The 17133-nt window shown below is 35.1% G+C and overlaps 1 protein-coding gene across 2 annotated transcripts in view; it reads right to left on the minus strand.

Moving 5' to 3' along the window:
* Window positions 1-17133, minus strand: part of LOC138716278 (uncharacterized) — a 193713-nt gene that overhangs the window by 150197 nt on the left and 26383 nt on the right. The gene's annotated exons all lie outside the window — the stretch shown is intronic.

The following is a 17133-nucleotide window of genomic DNA, read 5'->3' on the forward strand; positions in this document are numbered from 1 at the left end:
CTTTCCTAATGGCATATTCTAAAGCGAAGTTAAAAAGTAAAGGTGATAGTGCATCTCCCTGCTTTAGCCCGCAGTGAATTGGAAAAGGATCAGATAGAAACTGACCTATACGGACTCTGCTGTATGTTTCACTGAGACACATTTTAATTAATCGAACTAGTTTCTTGGAAATACTAAATTCAATAAGAATATCATATAATACTTCCCTCTTAACCGAGTCATATGCCTTTTTGAAATCTATGAATAACTGATGTATTGTACCCTTACACTACCATTTTTTCTCCATTATCTGTCGAATACAAAAAATCTGATCAATTGTCGATCTATTATGCCGAAAACCGCACTGATGATCCCCAATAATTTCATCTACGTACGGAGTTAATCTTCTCAAAAGAATATTGGACAAAATTTTGTACGACGTCAACAAAAGTGATATTCCTCGAAAGTTACCACAGTTGGTTTTGTCCCCCTTTTTAAAAATAGGTACAATTATGGACTCCTTCCATTGTTCTGGTACAATTTCCTTTTCCCAAATAGCAAGTACAAGTTTATAAATTTCGCTATATAATGCACTTCCATCCTCTTGTATTAATTCTGCTGGAATTTGATCGATACCTGGAGACTTGTACTTTTTCAGATTTTCTATAGCAATTTCGACTTCTGAAAGCGTGGGTTCGGGTATAAATGGCTCAGCAGTTTGTATTTCAATATCGTCCCGATTATTTCTATTTGGCCTATGTACATTTAGTAGTTGCGCAAAATAGTTTTTCCATCTGTTTAGGATTGATGGAGAGTCTGCAAGCAAGTCACCATTCTCATCCTTGATCACGTTTACCCTTGGCTGATATCCGTTCTTAAATTCCTTTATACCCTTATATAAATCTCGAATGTTTTTATTCTTACTATTTGTTTCTACCTCATTCAGTTTTTCCTTCAAGTAACCTCTCTTTTTATTCCTAAGTGTACGACTTGCTTCCCTAATAAATCTGATATTAATTATTATTAGCCGCTCATTAGTGGAGAATATGTTCATGATGCCCAAACATAGTGTTAATTACTAATATATAACGAAAGATATTATCGGCTAATGTCTTATCGTTATTAAACTCTCCTAGGGTTATATGCATTATTTTTACTGTTTAGGTGAGGGGTTTGGACTTTTTCCATTGCTGGTTGTCACAATAAAAAATTAAGACACAACGTTTCGAAGGGTGGTTCTCCCTTCGTCTTCAGGTGGGAGGAAGGAGAGAAGAGAAAAAACTTACTGTTGGGATCGTTACGTACAGCTATTCTGTATGACTGATGATTCTGTTATTTTTACTAAAATCGATTCATTTTGAATTGTAGTTATTTACTGTACTCTTTATCAGTAACCTACTAAAATTACTTTCGTCGTCATAATATACTGAACAGCTGATTTAAAGACGATTCAAGGGCTTTGAAACATGTTCCTGAAGCAGATGAAAAGCTGGAACAGTTGGCACTGATGTTATAAATATATTCTTATGAAACTGTTTCTTTGTAACTGTTATTTTGGAACAGCTTCGTTCATGAAACAGTACAGTTGAAACTTACTTACTTACTTATTGGCTTTTAAGGAAGCCAGAGATTCATTGCCGCCCTCACATAAGCCCGCAATTGATCCCTATCCTGAGCAAGATTAATCCAGTCCCTACCATCATATCCCACCTCCCTCAAATAAATTTTAATATTATCTTCCCATCTACGTCTCGGCCTCCCCAAAGGTCTTTTTCCCTCCGGCCTCCCAACTAACACTCTATATGCATTTCTGGATTCGCCCATACGTGCTACATGCCCTGCCCATCTCAAGCGTCTGGATTTAATGTTCCTAATTATGTCAGGTGATGAATAAAATGCGTGCAGCTCTGCGTTGTGTAACTTTCTCCATTCTCCTTCACAGTTGAAACTGTTTCATAAAAATAACAGTTTATCCCATCTCTACAACTCAAGCTTCGTGCATATTTTCACAATTTTTACTGCATATAAATCCGCAGCCTAGTCATCACCTCCTTATCGGCTGCATTCCTGCAGCGGTTACAGAGCTGGCGCTCGTACAGTATGACTCACTAGTAATTCACTTCGAAGCTTACATTATCAAATCTCACACGTAAAGAACGCTACCTACATCGTATGAATCGTGCTCCATCAGAGAAACTATTGCTGTTGATAAAGACGCTGGCGCTGTATTATTCACATCGAATGGCATATTAAAGATCCACCGTGAAAGGGATATTCATTCATTCATGTACTGTTCTGCCCAAAGACAAGTCCTTTACTGTAAACCCATCTTTCTCCAATCTTTCCTATTTTCTACCTTCTTCTTTGTCTCCGCATATGAGAATATATTTTGATGTCTACTTACTTACTTACTTACAAATGGCTTTTAAGGAACCAGAAGGTTCATTGCCGCTCTCACTTAAGCCCGCCAGCGGTCCCTATCCTGCGCAAGATTAATCCAGTCTCTATCATCATACCCCACCTCCCTCAAATCCATTTTAATATTATCCTCCCATCTACGTCTCGGCCTTCCTAAAGGTCTTTTTCCCTCCGGTCTCCCAACTAACACTCTATATGCATTTCTGGATTCGCCCATACGTGCTACATGCCCTACCCATCTCAAACGTCTGGATTTAATGTTCCTAATTATGTCAGGTGAAGAACACAATGCGTGCAGTTCTGTGTTGTGTAACTTTCTCCATTCTCCTGTAACTTCATCCCGCTTAGCCCCAAATATTTTCCTAAGCACCTTATTCTCAAACACCCTTAACCTATGTTCCTCTCTCAGAGTGAGAGTCCAAGTTTCAGAACCATACAGAACAACCGGTAATATAACTGTTTCATAAATTCTAACTTTCAGATTTTTGGACACCAGACTGGATGATAAGAGCTTCTCAACCGAATAATAACACGCATTTCCCATATTTATTCTGCGTTTAATTTCCTCCCGAGTGTCATTTATATTTGTTACTGTTGCTCCAAGATATTTGAATTTTTCCACCTCTTCGAAGGATAAATCTCCAATATTTATATTTCCATTTCGTACAATATTCTGGTCACGAGACATAATCATATACTTTGTCTTTTCGGCATTTACTTCCACACCGATCGCTCTACTTGCTTCAAATAAAATTTCTGTGTTTTCCCTAATCGTTTGTGTATTTTCTCCTAACATATTCACGTCATCCGCATAGACAAGAAGCTGATGTAACCCGTTCAATTCCAAACCCTGTCTGTTATCCTGAACTTTCCTAATGGCATATTCTAGAGCGAAGTTAAAAAGTAAAGGTGACAGTGCATCTCCCTGCTTTTGATGTCTATCATCTGATATCTTCTTCTGCCACGAACTCTTCTCTCGTTCACCATTCCTTCCAGTACATCCTTCAGTAGGAAGTTTCTTCTCAGCCAGTGACCCAACCAATTCCTTTTCCTCTTCCTGATCAGTTTCACCAGCTCTTTCCAATACAGCGCCATTTCTTATTCTGTCTGTTCACTTCACACGCTCCATTCTCCTCCATATTCACATTTCAAATGCTTCTATTCCTTTCTCTTCTTCGTCGTAATATCCATGTTTCTGTCCCATACAATGTCACACTCCATACAAAGCATTTTACTAGTCTCTTCCTTAGTTCTTTTCCAGAGGTCCGCAGAACATGTTCTTTTTCATACTGAAAGCTTCCTTGGCCATTGCTATCCTCCTTTTGACTTCCTGGCAGCAGCTCGTGTTACTGCTTATAGTACACCTACGCTGTGGTACACCCCAAGTATTTGAAGCTGTCCACTTGTTCTACTGGCTTACTTAGAATTCGCACGTTTAACTTTTTTATTTGTCTACCTATGATCAGGATTTTCGTCTTATTTGCATTATCTTCATCCCATACTGCTCACAGCTGTCATTTAGCTTCAGCAGCATATCCCTTAGTATGATCTCCTCTTCCGCTAACAATACCAAATCATCAGAACATCTTATGCACTTTGTGATCTGCAAACTCAGTGCGACCTTGAACGTCAAGAAAATCTGCCCCGCAGAGAGTACCTCAGTCTCCCTTGGCGTGTCATATTTCTGTTGTGTCTGCGTGGCTTCGCTTGACCCGGAACGGATCCTTCATCCTACTCTTGCTTTTGTCCCTTATGCGTTCTAAATATGAGATTATCAATTTTCCTGGAAATGTTGAGCAAACTTTCTCTTTAGCATATGAGTTTGCTAAGTTTTATAATTATGCTAACATGATATATACATTTTTCTGAACTCGTAGCAGCAATGAATTCGAGAAGCCAAAACACCTATTCCACCATCGCTCATTATTTCGAATCCAGTGAGTCTTTCAGTGTTGCCATGTCTACTTGTATACATGCAAATTAATGTTTTAAAGGGGTTGCAACAGAGCCTTTGTATTGTGCTGTATTTATTAACATTCCATGGTATTCATACATGCTTACAGCTAGAATATGGAACAAGTCAAAAAACTTAATACTATTATAAAATCTTAATTTATAGTCACAGTCTAGATGAAATATATACAGACGAGATTTACAATATAGTCTACTAGTACAACACATAGTTTTAGTATCAATTTCATGAAGTGTTATTGAATGTCATGAATTCACCTACAGAATAGAAGGCGTGAGAAATTAGGTACTTCTTTAATTTGGCCCTAAATAATTTTATGTTTTGAGTTTAATTTTTTATATCGATAGGGAGGCTATTAAAAATTTTTACTGCCGGTCAGTTACAAGCCGGAGCCATACGTCGGCAACACTGTAATTAGCTGTCAAACGGAGGCCTACATCCAGAACATGTGTTTGTGCTAATGCCGATTTTCAATATAAGTGTGTGTCGATGGAATTATGTTCGCGGTCGTACCAAACGTTAATTTGTTGATGTATTATAAACTAAGTGCGTGTTGGCAATAAAAACAAGACAATGAAATATGAAAATATGGCTGCAGTCTTTGGCAATTTGTACGGTTATTATTAATGACAAAATTATTGACAATTCTTCTAAATATTAAATATTGTATAAACTATATTTTTAGAGTCTTACTTGTGGTTTTATGGTGCATCAGAATTCTAGCCAAATTGTTGGATCTCGCCTGCTATATCAATAAAGTTACGCCTTTGATTTTCAAGTTCATTGTAAACAGCTCTTCTGTGATCCTATAAATGTTGCAGTTTTATTGAAGATTCGGAATGCCTGCTATACGTCAAACTGTCTATATTTATAGATGCATACACTTACTTTGCCTGTTTTCAAGGTTTGTTTATTAATAGTATTTCTTTTGTAATAAATTAGTTATAAACATGTTTCTTTTCACTTCGTATTTACAGGATTTAAAGTTCACTGAGTTTACGCTAATTGGCACATACTTAATAGATAATGATGTGTTTTGTTACGTATTATGTTGAAGGTATGTTTCTTCATTTTTTCATAGATATTTATACTTGGCCTTGGCCTATTTAAAATTATATTTTAGAAAATTTGTAACAAATAATTTAGGATAACAGTATTGTTATGGGACAGGCGAGGTTCAAACTAAAACTGGTTCCTGGGCATCTTAAATATTTATAGAAAAGCACGACAGATAATCACATGAAATTAAAATGTATATGATATCCTAGACCTTTCACGTCAGGGGTGAAACAACATAAAGCGGCAAAAATTGTCAATTTACTACCCACATAATGGTTAATTGATTGGAATAGGGTACTGCGAAAGTACGTCGTTATTTATTTTTGGTGCAAGTAACATTTATTTAAGTATTTATTTATTTTCTCTTGTACCATCAATAAAATACACGCATGCTTTTAATTTTTTTAAGCTATAAGCAGGCTTCGAGACTTCGGACCCAATAGAGCAGTTCAGTGGGAAATCCGCATAACGCCGTACTGAGTATAGTGGTAAAGCGTACAGTGGGTGGGGGTACTGTAGAATGAATGCCAACAAATATGCAAAAGAAAACGCTCTGGATTTGAAGGTTCTGACGAATAATTTGGTTTTCATACAAACTGTGTCTGAAACTATTACAAGGTTAGAAAAGTCAGAGCAAGAGATGCCGGGAGCCCTCAAATTAATTTAGAAAATGATGCAGAGAATTAATTAGACATCAAGTACACCGGTTACTGAACTTGTAAAACAGAAGTGGAAATCAATTTTATGTAAAAATAACGGATATGGAACATTGTGTAACATAAACAGCAAATTAGTGGACATAGAGTCACCCGAGAATAAAGGACTGTCTCTTAGAGACTGCAATGATGTTAGGTTTTTTCGTTTTGCTCCGATCACTTCATGCGACGTAGAGCGCAGCTTTCTACAGTACATACTTTGTTTGGCAGATAACCGAAAAAGATTTACGTTTGAGACACTGAGAATGTATCTTGTAGTAGGTACATTGCAATTCGGTACTGTAACTGCACTTCCTAAAGACGACCAACAGGATAAATGAAAAAATTAAAATTGCTACATGCTTATTTCCACCATTAACACTGTGTATAATTAAACAGAAATGCTTATAAAGACAGGAGAATAAATACTTTTCACATTCTTTTGACATTATCATTGTGTAATGTATATTTACTTTCAGAATGTACATATGTGTGTTTCCCCATACTACCGTACTCTACTCTAAATAGCAACGTTGTTTTCTCAACACATCTCTATCTACCTGCAGCGAGTCAACAACCTATAGTACATGCACAGTAAACTTATTGTATCGGGTCCAAAGTCTCGAAGCCTGGTTATAAGTGACTGTATGCAAGTACTTACGCGGTATTCTGAAACTCAAATAAAATACCATTTCGAATTCCGTAATAAACTACGTACATCAATACAATGAATCTTGATCATATGCACTTAGTTTTGTATCAATTAATGTCGAAAATGTACATGTGACAACGAAATCAAAGCACTAAAACGTCAAACGTCATGCCTTTATTTCGCCTCCGCCCGCCTCCACTCAGCGTTGCCAAACCTACCGATGCTCCGGCTTGTAACTTAAGATGGCTCTGGTTGCAACCATAAATTTTGCTGTCTACTAATTTCTCCTTTTTTTTTAAACTTCATGGGGTTTTCATTATACAAAACAATATTAACCTGAAAGAAGGTGTAATCTTTTGCCACAAATATAGAGAAGTCACTTATGTTTCATTGTAACCATTGTCGAGTCCCGGCCATGTAACAACTATTTGTTTTCCCTTCAGCCTAAAAAATTCAGTTGTTATTTATCTAGGTCTTGTATTCTGTTAAGGACTTGATGCTGGAAAACTGTGTTAACTAATACAGAGTTTTTGGCAATAAGGCCATGAACTCTTTTCCTCTCTAGTATTATGTAGCAAAAAATATAACCGTTTTAATTAGTAATAGGAGTATTCGAATAAAAAATACGAATTATTCAATTCTTGTAAGTTCTCGAGATATATCTCGAATCGTGAACAATTTATTCGAATAATTTGCTCAAATAGTAGAAGATACTGCGAGAAGTGAGGAATGAATCGTATATAACCTCGCTGTAGTTGCGTGCAATAAAGACTTGCTCCAGATAGTCTTTCTGTCTCACTTCTTTTCTTATTTTTCTCTCTCGCCTAATTACGGAACGCAGGAATATATTTTTATTGGACGTTGCAGATAGCTACAGCATGTGCCACAATGAAAAAATGTAAACTCCGACTCTCTCTCTCTCTCTCTGTCTCACCTCTTTTCTCTTTATTTCTCTCGTCTAATTACGGAACGCAGGAATAAAATATATCCATTTTGAATCTTGCGTACACTACTTTTAAGACTTCAATATAAGTAATTGATTAACTAGCGGACTTACTCGTGTTAATTATGTAAGTCTTTGCGGCTTACAGCTGTTTCGGTGCATTATCACACCATCTTCAGAGCCTACTAGATCTCGGTGTCATCTCGAACATCTCTGCCTGTTATGTGGGTGCGTTTGATTGTTGAAAGGTGTTGAATAGTGGAGTCAAATAGTGTGTGTGTACTGAAATTGATCTGTGTGTTGAGAATTTGATCAGGGTGTGTTTTAGTGTGTTTGTATATTTCGTATTGTTCTAGTGTGTTGAGTTTTTGGTTCTTGGGTTGTATGTGTAGGATTTCCATGTCCGCATTTATGTTACTGTATGTATGGTTAGTATAGGTTATGTGATCGGCATATGTAGATGTAGATAAGCCGATCACATAACCAATGCTAACCATACATACAATAACATAAATGCCGATATGGAAATACACATACAACCCAAGAACCAAAAACTCAACACACTAGAACAATACGAAATATACAAACACACTAAAACACACCCTGATCAAATTCTCAACACACAGATCAATATCAGTACACACACACTATTTGACTCACTATTCAACATCTTTCAACAATCAAACGCATCCACATAACAGGCAGAGAAGTTCGAGATGACGCCGAGATCTAGTAGGCTCTGAAGATGGTGTGATAATGCACCGAAACAGCTGTAAGCCGCACAGACTTACATAATTAACACGAGTAAGTCCGCTAGTTAATCAATTACCTAAAATATATCTTTATTGGACGTTGCAGACCAGCATGTGTTAGGTTAGAATAAAGAAATGTAAACTCCCCTGCTGCCAGTGCTATTGTTATCGTTGTCATGTTAGATGTTGGATAAAAATAAATTATGGTGTATTTAACGACGCTCGCAACTGCAGAGGTTATAGCAGTGTCGCCGGTGTGCCGGAATTTTGTCCCGCAGGAGTTCTTTTACATGTCAGTAAATGTACTGACAAAAGCCTGTCGCATTTAAACACACTTAAATGCCATCGACTTGGGCCTAGATCGAACCTGCAACCTCGAGCACAGAAGGCAGCGTTATACCAACTGCGCTACCCAGGCCGACTGGATGTTGTAAGAGAAATCCGAGAAGCGAGAGTAATCAGATCGTTATTCGAATGATAAAAGTATTCGAGAACTTTGATTCGAATAAATTATTCGATTCTTAATATTATTCGAGAACAGATTATTCGATTGTTAAAATTATTCGATTCTGCCCATCACTAGTTTTAATGTAGGAATCATATTTTTATATACTGTGGCAATTGTATCACCTTCACACGATCGCCAAACTGTTTCCAGGACCACAACTGGCGTTGATTAATGGGTCCATATGACCTTATCGATATCTTGGACTCATCCTAGACAGTCGCTTAACCTGGAATAAACATCTCACTTACACCCTCCAGAGATTAAGATACAGACTTCATCGATTGAAAACAATACTTTCCAGCTCTTGTCTTTCCCTTTCCAACAAAAGGTTAATATATGTGATGCTTCTGAAACCTATTTGGCTCTATGGATGTTCATTATGGGGATCGGCTTCTATAAGCCAAATCAAGCGTATTCAAACATTCCAAAATCGGGCACTAAGGATAATCACTGGAGCACCATGGTACACGAGAAGTGAAACACTTCATTCAGATCTAGATCTAGCCATAATAGAGACTGTAATTCATTCTTCCTACACACGGTTATATGCAACATTGTCAACACATTCTAACAGCTTAATCAACCAGATTCCTCGGAACTTGCCCCCTGCACGGACTGATCGTCGCCTCAAGAGGATTTGTTGATACTTTGAGGAACGTTAATGGACGTCACCCTCTCCACAAGTCTCATATTGTTGAAATGTTAATTATTTAAGCACAATGTACACAAATTGTCATATAAAATGTATAATATATATATATATATATATATATAGGGGAGAGTCGTGTAGTATCGGACAGTGCGTTTCTTTCATCTACCACCATATGGTAGTACCCGAATGACATGGTTACGTTTCTCTATGCAACACCACAGAAACGTAACCATGTCAATCAGGTACTATCATCGTGTGGTAGATGAAAGAAACTCACTGTCCGATATTACCCGATGTCCGATACTACCCGACTCTCCCCTATATGACCTTATCTCCTCATCACTAGAGACCGGATTGTAAAGGGAATCCCTTTTTTTATTTCAACACGAAACATGAAATAATTAATCATGATGTTAAAAACTATCTTCCATCGACCGAATTATGTGGTTTTGACTTCCCTTTTTTTCCTTTTTTTAGTCCATATTCCTTCCCCCCCCTTTTTTTAAATATATCTTATTTTAGTCATTTTTTGACAGAATATCGCAAACATTTAGATAATTGTCCTATACTTTTTCCGATAGGCCTATAACTTCCTGAGCAAGCGAAAATAAATATCGTTCTTCTTCTAATTTCAGACATTGAAAAACTAATAAAGTTTGCTGATTTAGATTTCGGGATAAAAAGAAAATTTTCACCTATGGTTTCAGTTGATGTTGAGCGGTCATCTTCCGTTTATAAAGACATTTTGCATTCAAAGAGGCAGGATCATATTGAAACATATTGCAATGTTCAATGTGATCAAATACACTTTCCTTATGTTGTGAGGCGATAAATATAAGCTTGTGTGTGTGCTATGTGTATTCTTCACTAGGAAATTACAATTCTGCACTAGATAAACATAAAAGACCTAGGAGCGTACTCCACCCTCTAGCTTGGAACGACAACGTACAAGACGAATACCAACTTGAACACTAAACAACCACTTGACTCTACAGACAGGCATACATCTATTAATGCACTAACAATGTTATTTCTCTGTTTCAGGGTCATCACGTTATTGGCTGCATAGATGCTAATGCATATTTTATTGTATATAATTTTTATGTATTTTTATGCTCGACCATGCCGAAATGTAGTAATTATACACCTGGTAGCAGTCCTTTAATGCATGTCATTAAAGTACACCTACTCATTAAAGTACAGGTGTTCAGCCAATGACAAGTCAGCTTTGTACCGTTATAAAACCTCAGCCAATGACAAGTCAGCTTTGTACCGTTATAAAACCGCAAGTATCGATTATTCTCGAATATGCAATCGAAAGAGAATTAGCGAAAAGTCACGGAAGCTGGAAAGCCAATACTGTCGCAGAAGGTTATGTTCTGTTACTATAATAATTAGCGTTAATTGTAAATAATATTCAAATAAATTCAATTTGTCATCTCGTTTTTCAATGTCTAATTTAATTTCAATGTTATATCAAGTTAATATTTAGTTTACTCTGTAGGTTCTTATAGGCTATCAAGGTCAATGTGGACATCTGTTCCTCGGCAAAAATCAATACTTTCGCGTCTGCGCATATCTCACAATTTACGAGGTATTGCTCAAGGTCAGTTAGATACAAATAAAATGAATAATTTCAAGTTAGAAATATGGTCGAGCATAAAAAGGCGTATGAAACTCGCCTATAATGGTAATTAAGAAGCTCGTATGAAAATTATGAAACTAGCTTGCGCTCGTTTCATAAACATCCATATTCGCTTCTTCATTACTATCATTATAGGCTCGTTGCATAATGTACTATTATTGTACTTTTATTATAAATCATGATTAAACGACAACCTTCCACCTCAACATATACAGTCCCCACAGAAGCCAATTGGCTTGTCGTCAGGACGACACCTCATCCTGCTCAAGGTTTTTCCGTGGTTTCCCTTGAGTAATACGACAAATGTCTGGATGAGCCCTAAAAGAAATGGGCCACGGACCACTTCCCTTCCCCCACTCTTTCTCTTCTACTATCACAAAGAAATTGCTGATTTCTTAGATAATCCTGTAATATGATAATAGGGGAAAATAAATATATTGTAAATTCACAGGGCTAACGGCTTCGAAGCTGGGTACCTGGTTCTAATGAAGTGCACTGGAAGCAATTTAAAATATGGGGGCATGAGATAGTTACTCTGCCTGCCATAAAAAAATTCACTTCAATGAAATCCCCAAGATAAAAAAAAGTGTATTCATGAATGTGCTGAAGTCTGTTTTCAATTAAAATAACACCCTTTTGAGGGAGTAATGAAGTCCTTTTTAAAGTCCTTTTTCGACTATATCAAATACAACACTTTCCTTATGTTGTGAAGAGATAAATATAAGATTGTATGTGCCATTTATATCCATGAATGTGCTGAAGTGTGTTTTGGGGAGTAATATAGTCCTTTTTTTTTTTTTTTTTTTGCTATAACTCCCCCCTCCCTTTTTTTTTTTTTTTTTTTTTTCTATTTTGATGAAATATTTTACCTTTCAAATCCTGTCTCTGCTCATCACTTAAGGGACGTTTATACATGGCATGGCAGGTCAGCATACTGAAATAACATTTCCTCGATTTTTACGAACTCGTTATACAGTGTTCAAAAACTGTCCAACTGTGTATTTTATTTTGGTAGCATATTAAATATAGACAAAACTATTAATCTCTAAAGGCTTCTTTTTAAATAATCATAGCGGACGTTGGGACAAGTTACCTGGTTGAGGTTTCTTTCTGGGTTTTTCCTCAATCCATTAACAGCTGGGTAACTGTTGACGCTGACACTAGATAACCATAGCAGCTGATAAAGTGTCTTAAAATAATTAAACATTAAAAAATGACACAATAACCTAAAAATCTCGCACCATGCCCAGCAGTAGTTTCACATGATTGCCGGAACCGGAGTCAAAACCCCGCTCCATTTATGTGGCAAGAAGCGCTCAGTTACATCTGATCGACCTAACTTCGTTTCGGAATATTTATGGAGAGCATTTGACAATCTGTAACTAAATAAACTGTAGTAGGAAGTAGAGTTTCACACGTATTAAAGCAAAAATCATGATATGGCTCCCGGAAGTGTTAATTTTGCTTCACATATGATAATGTTGGTAATCGTCACGAATTCACATGTAAGCAATTTCCTAAATTAACCGTGGAGCGCAACCACATTGTCGTCGCTATTAAACGGTAGAAAGCTGGAACAGGCAAGATTGTACTTTTTCTCAACTGACTTTGAATCTGGATGAATTCAACGGCTCAGTGAGACAGTGGCCTAACCCACCTAAGTATTCGTACGACTGTAATATATAGATCTAACGGGGCGTTAGCATCTATAGATATTTGAACTCTTCTCAAGTTGTTTCAAAACACTTCATTACACTTAAATCAGTGCTGACGGCACAAAACAAATCACAGCTACTACAAAAAGAAGGTGGATCATATTTAAAATAATGCAATATTAACAAAAATTAGGCCAGAAATTGCTAGAAAATCATGTTATAAAGAAGGCACTATCACGTGTAAAAGAATTCATATTACTATCTCAATAAAATTAATAAATCATTCCAATGTAAAAGTTGTAGGCACTTAAGGGGAGAGGATGGTATTTTTTTTAAACTTTTTTCTTATTTCGTGTAAAATAGTAATTTTTTGTATGCAGAGATCTCATAGCTGTAGCAACTCAACCAAAAATCAATATTTTGAAAAAAAAAAAATTATTTGGGGGCCCAGATTTCAGAAAAAGATACCCAATGCAGGATTTTACTAAAACCGATATATATAAACCATTTTTAAAGGTAGATTCATCCAGTTTTTTGCAATGTACTTGCAAAAGCATGATGTACAAACTGTCTGTAACAGAATTTTGATATTAGTCCCTACGTTTGTAAAATAAACAATTAAATTCTAATAACACTTTCCTGAATTCCTTTCTTGCAAACAAACGGACGTAGTTTTAAAATGAAATCAATTAACTAAATTCTGTTACAGAGAAAAGTTTCCTAATAATCTAAAGAATGTGTGTTCTAAATTTCATGCATGTATCTTTAATGATTCAGAAATTATATCCATTTTTGTCTGGCAATGTAGCAAAAAAATGAAGTTACTGGAAACCGATAAAAGTAGGCGAGTGATTTAAAAATCCATAGCGCAGAAAGTTTAAAAATGGCGTCTCAACATCTGATAAGGGCACAAATACCCACAAAATATTATGCTATGCATTCCACACATATCACAGAGTATTTAAATTTTTCACCAAAAAATACCATCCTCTTCCCTTAACACACAAAAACAAAATTTTAAAATATCTTTCTTATGTAGGCTCGTAGGGTCGGTGACAACAAATAATTCAAAACAGGGCGAATCCTCGGCGTCGTTAAATAACCAAGTATAAAACATTCCTAGATATAGGCCTATATAGGTCTGGAGAACAAATGATAAAATACGAGTATTATGCTCCAGATGTTTAAAGTCTGCAGGACAAACAACAATCGAATACCCCCAGAATAAGGGTCTAAGGTACAGTGTTTCACCATATGAGGTATACCTCTATTCCGGTGGAATTTATCTGACATCTCTTCCAGATGCGTAGGACCTGGAATACAAACGATAAATTTGAAATATTCTCCAGATGTATAGGTTCTGGAGTACAAACATTATTTGAAGTACCTTCCAGATGTACAGGTTCTGGAGGAGCATTAAAACTTTTGAAATATATTCCACACGTATAGGATTTGGAGGACCAACAATTATTTAAAATATCCTTAAAATGTATTAAGACTGGAAGACAAACAATATTACTCTAAATATCTTCCAGATGTATAGGATTTGAAAGACAAACAATTATTTAAAATATACTCCAAAAGTATTAAGGTATTGAAGACAAACAATATTACTCTAAATGTCTTCCAGACGTGTAAGATATGGAGGACCAACAATTATTTAAAATATACTCCAGATGTATTAAGATCTTGAAGACAAACAATATTACTCTAATATCTTCCAGATGTACAAGATTTTAAGGACCAGCAATTATTTAAAATATACTCCAGATGTATTAAGGTCTTGAAGACAAACAATATACTTTAATATCTTCCAGATGTATAAGATTTGGAGGACCAACAATTATTTAAAATATACTCCAGATGTATTAAGGTCTTGAAGACAAACAATATTACTTTAATATCTACCAGATGTATAAGATTTGGAGGACCAACAATTATTTAAAATATATTCCAGATGTATTAAGGTCTTAAAGACAAACAATATTACTTTAATATCTTCCAGATGTATAAGATTTTGAGGACCAACAATTATTTAAAATATACTCCAGATGTATTAAGGTCTTGAAGACAAACAATATTACTTTAATATCTACCAGATGTATAAGATTTGGAGGACCAACAATTATTTAAAATATACTCCAGATGTATTAAGGTCTTGAAGACAAACAATATTACTTTAATATCTTCCAGATGTATAAGATTTGGAGGACCAACAATTATTTAAAATATACTCCAGATGTATTAAGGTCTTGAAGACAAACAATATTATTCCAATATCTTCCAGATATATAAGATTTGGAGGAGCAACAATTATTTAAAATATACTCCAGATGTATTAAGGTCTTGAAACAATATTACTTTATTATCTTCCAGATGTATAAGATTTGGAGGACCAACAATTATTTAAACTATACTCCAGATGTATTAAGGTCTTAAAGACAAACAATATACTTTAATATCTTCCAGATGTATAAGATTTGGAGGACCAACAATTATTTAAAATATACTCCAGATGTATTAAGGTCTTGAAGACAAACAATATACTTTAATATCTTCCAGATGTATAAGATTTGGAGGACCAACAATTATTTAAAATATACTCCAGATGTATTAAGGTCTTGAAGACAAACAATATTACTTTAATATCTACCAGATGTATAAGATTTGGAGGACCAACAATTATTTAAAATATATTCCAGATGTATTAAGGTCTTAAAGACAAACAATATTACTTTAATATCTTCCAGATGTATAAGATTTTGAGGACCAACAATTATTTAAAATATACTCCAGATGTATTAAGGTCTTGAAGACAAACAATATTACTTTAATATCTACCAGATGTATAAGATTTGGAGGACCAACAATTATTTAAAATATACTCCAGATGTATTAAGGTCTTGAAGACAAACAATATTACTTTAATATCTTCCAGATGTATAAGATTTGGAGGACCAACAATTATTTAAAATATACTCCAGATGTATTAAGGTCTTGAAGACAAACAATATTATTCCAATATCTTCCAGATATATAAGATTTGGAGGAGCAACAATTATTTAAAATATACTCCAGATGTATTAAGGTCTTGAAACAATATTACTTTATTATCTTCCAGATGTATAAGATTTGGAGGACCAACAATTATTTAAACTATACTCCAGATGTATTAAGGTCTTGAAAACAAACAATATTACTCTAATATCTTCCAGATGTCCAAGATTTGGAGGACCAACAATTATTTAAAATATACTCCAGATGTATTGAGATCTTGAAGACAAACAGTATTACTCTAACATCTTCCAGATGTACAAGATTTGGAGGACCAACAATTATTTAAAATATACTCCAGATGTACTAAGATCTGAAAAACAAACAATATTAGTTTAAATATCTTCCAGATGTATAGGATCCGGAGGATAAATAAAACGTAATTAAAATATCCTTCAGATGTACTGAGTCTGGAGCACTAATCACAAATTATTTAAGTATATTTCAGTATAGGTTTCAGAACGAAAAATCAATAAACAGAAAATAGTAGTATGTCATTTTAAGACTGTTTATAATTTTTACATTAGCTCATAATTACTTTTTCGTATAGACTTTATCTTAGATTAAATAAACATGTACTAGTCGTTAAAATTTAACTGAAGAATATTGCTGGAGAATCTTCAATGTATTGTAAATATTAATAATTTAAATATGCAAGTCACTATTGTATTAAGGCGATTGAGTGGAAGTGAAGGCCTCATGGCCTAAATTCTGTCAGGGAAAATAAAACATTCTATTCTATTCAGATAATGAAAAGAATGAATGTAATTACAAATTTTTAATTCACTGTCCCTTTTAAATTAGAATGTATTTCCGTACTGTGACTGTTATTGCAATTTTCTTCAATTTCCTTTAAACTACACGAGTTGTCACAAATTATGAGATTATTGAAGTTAAAATTATCCCTCTAACGTCCTTTTATCTAAAAGAGCTGTTCTGAAATCATGGAAATGCTAACATGCATTAATTTGATTTTTTTTAATTTTATTTTCTTGGGTTATTTTACGGCGCTGTATCAACATCTGTATCTGAATGATATGAAGGTGATAATGCCGGTGAAATGAGTCCGGGGTCCAGCACCGAAAGTTACCCAGCATTTGCTCGTATTGGGTTGAGGGAAAACCCCGGAAAAAACCTCAACCAGACAAC

Source organism: Periplaneta americana, chromosome 16, assembly GCF_040183065.1.
Source record: "Periplaneta americana isolate PAMFEO1 chromosome 16, P.americana_PAMFEO1_priV1, whole genome shotgun sequence".
NCBI classification, from domain to species: domain Eukaryota; kingdom Metazoa; phylum Arthropoda; class Insecta; order Blattodea; family Blattidae; genus Periplaneta; species Periplaneta americana.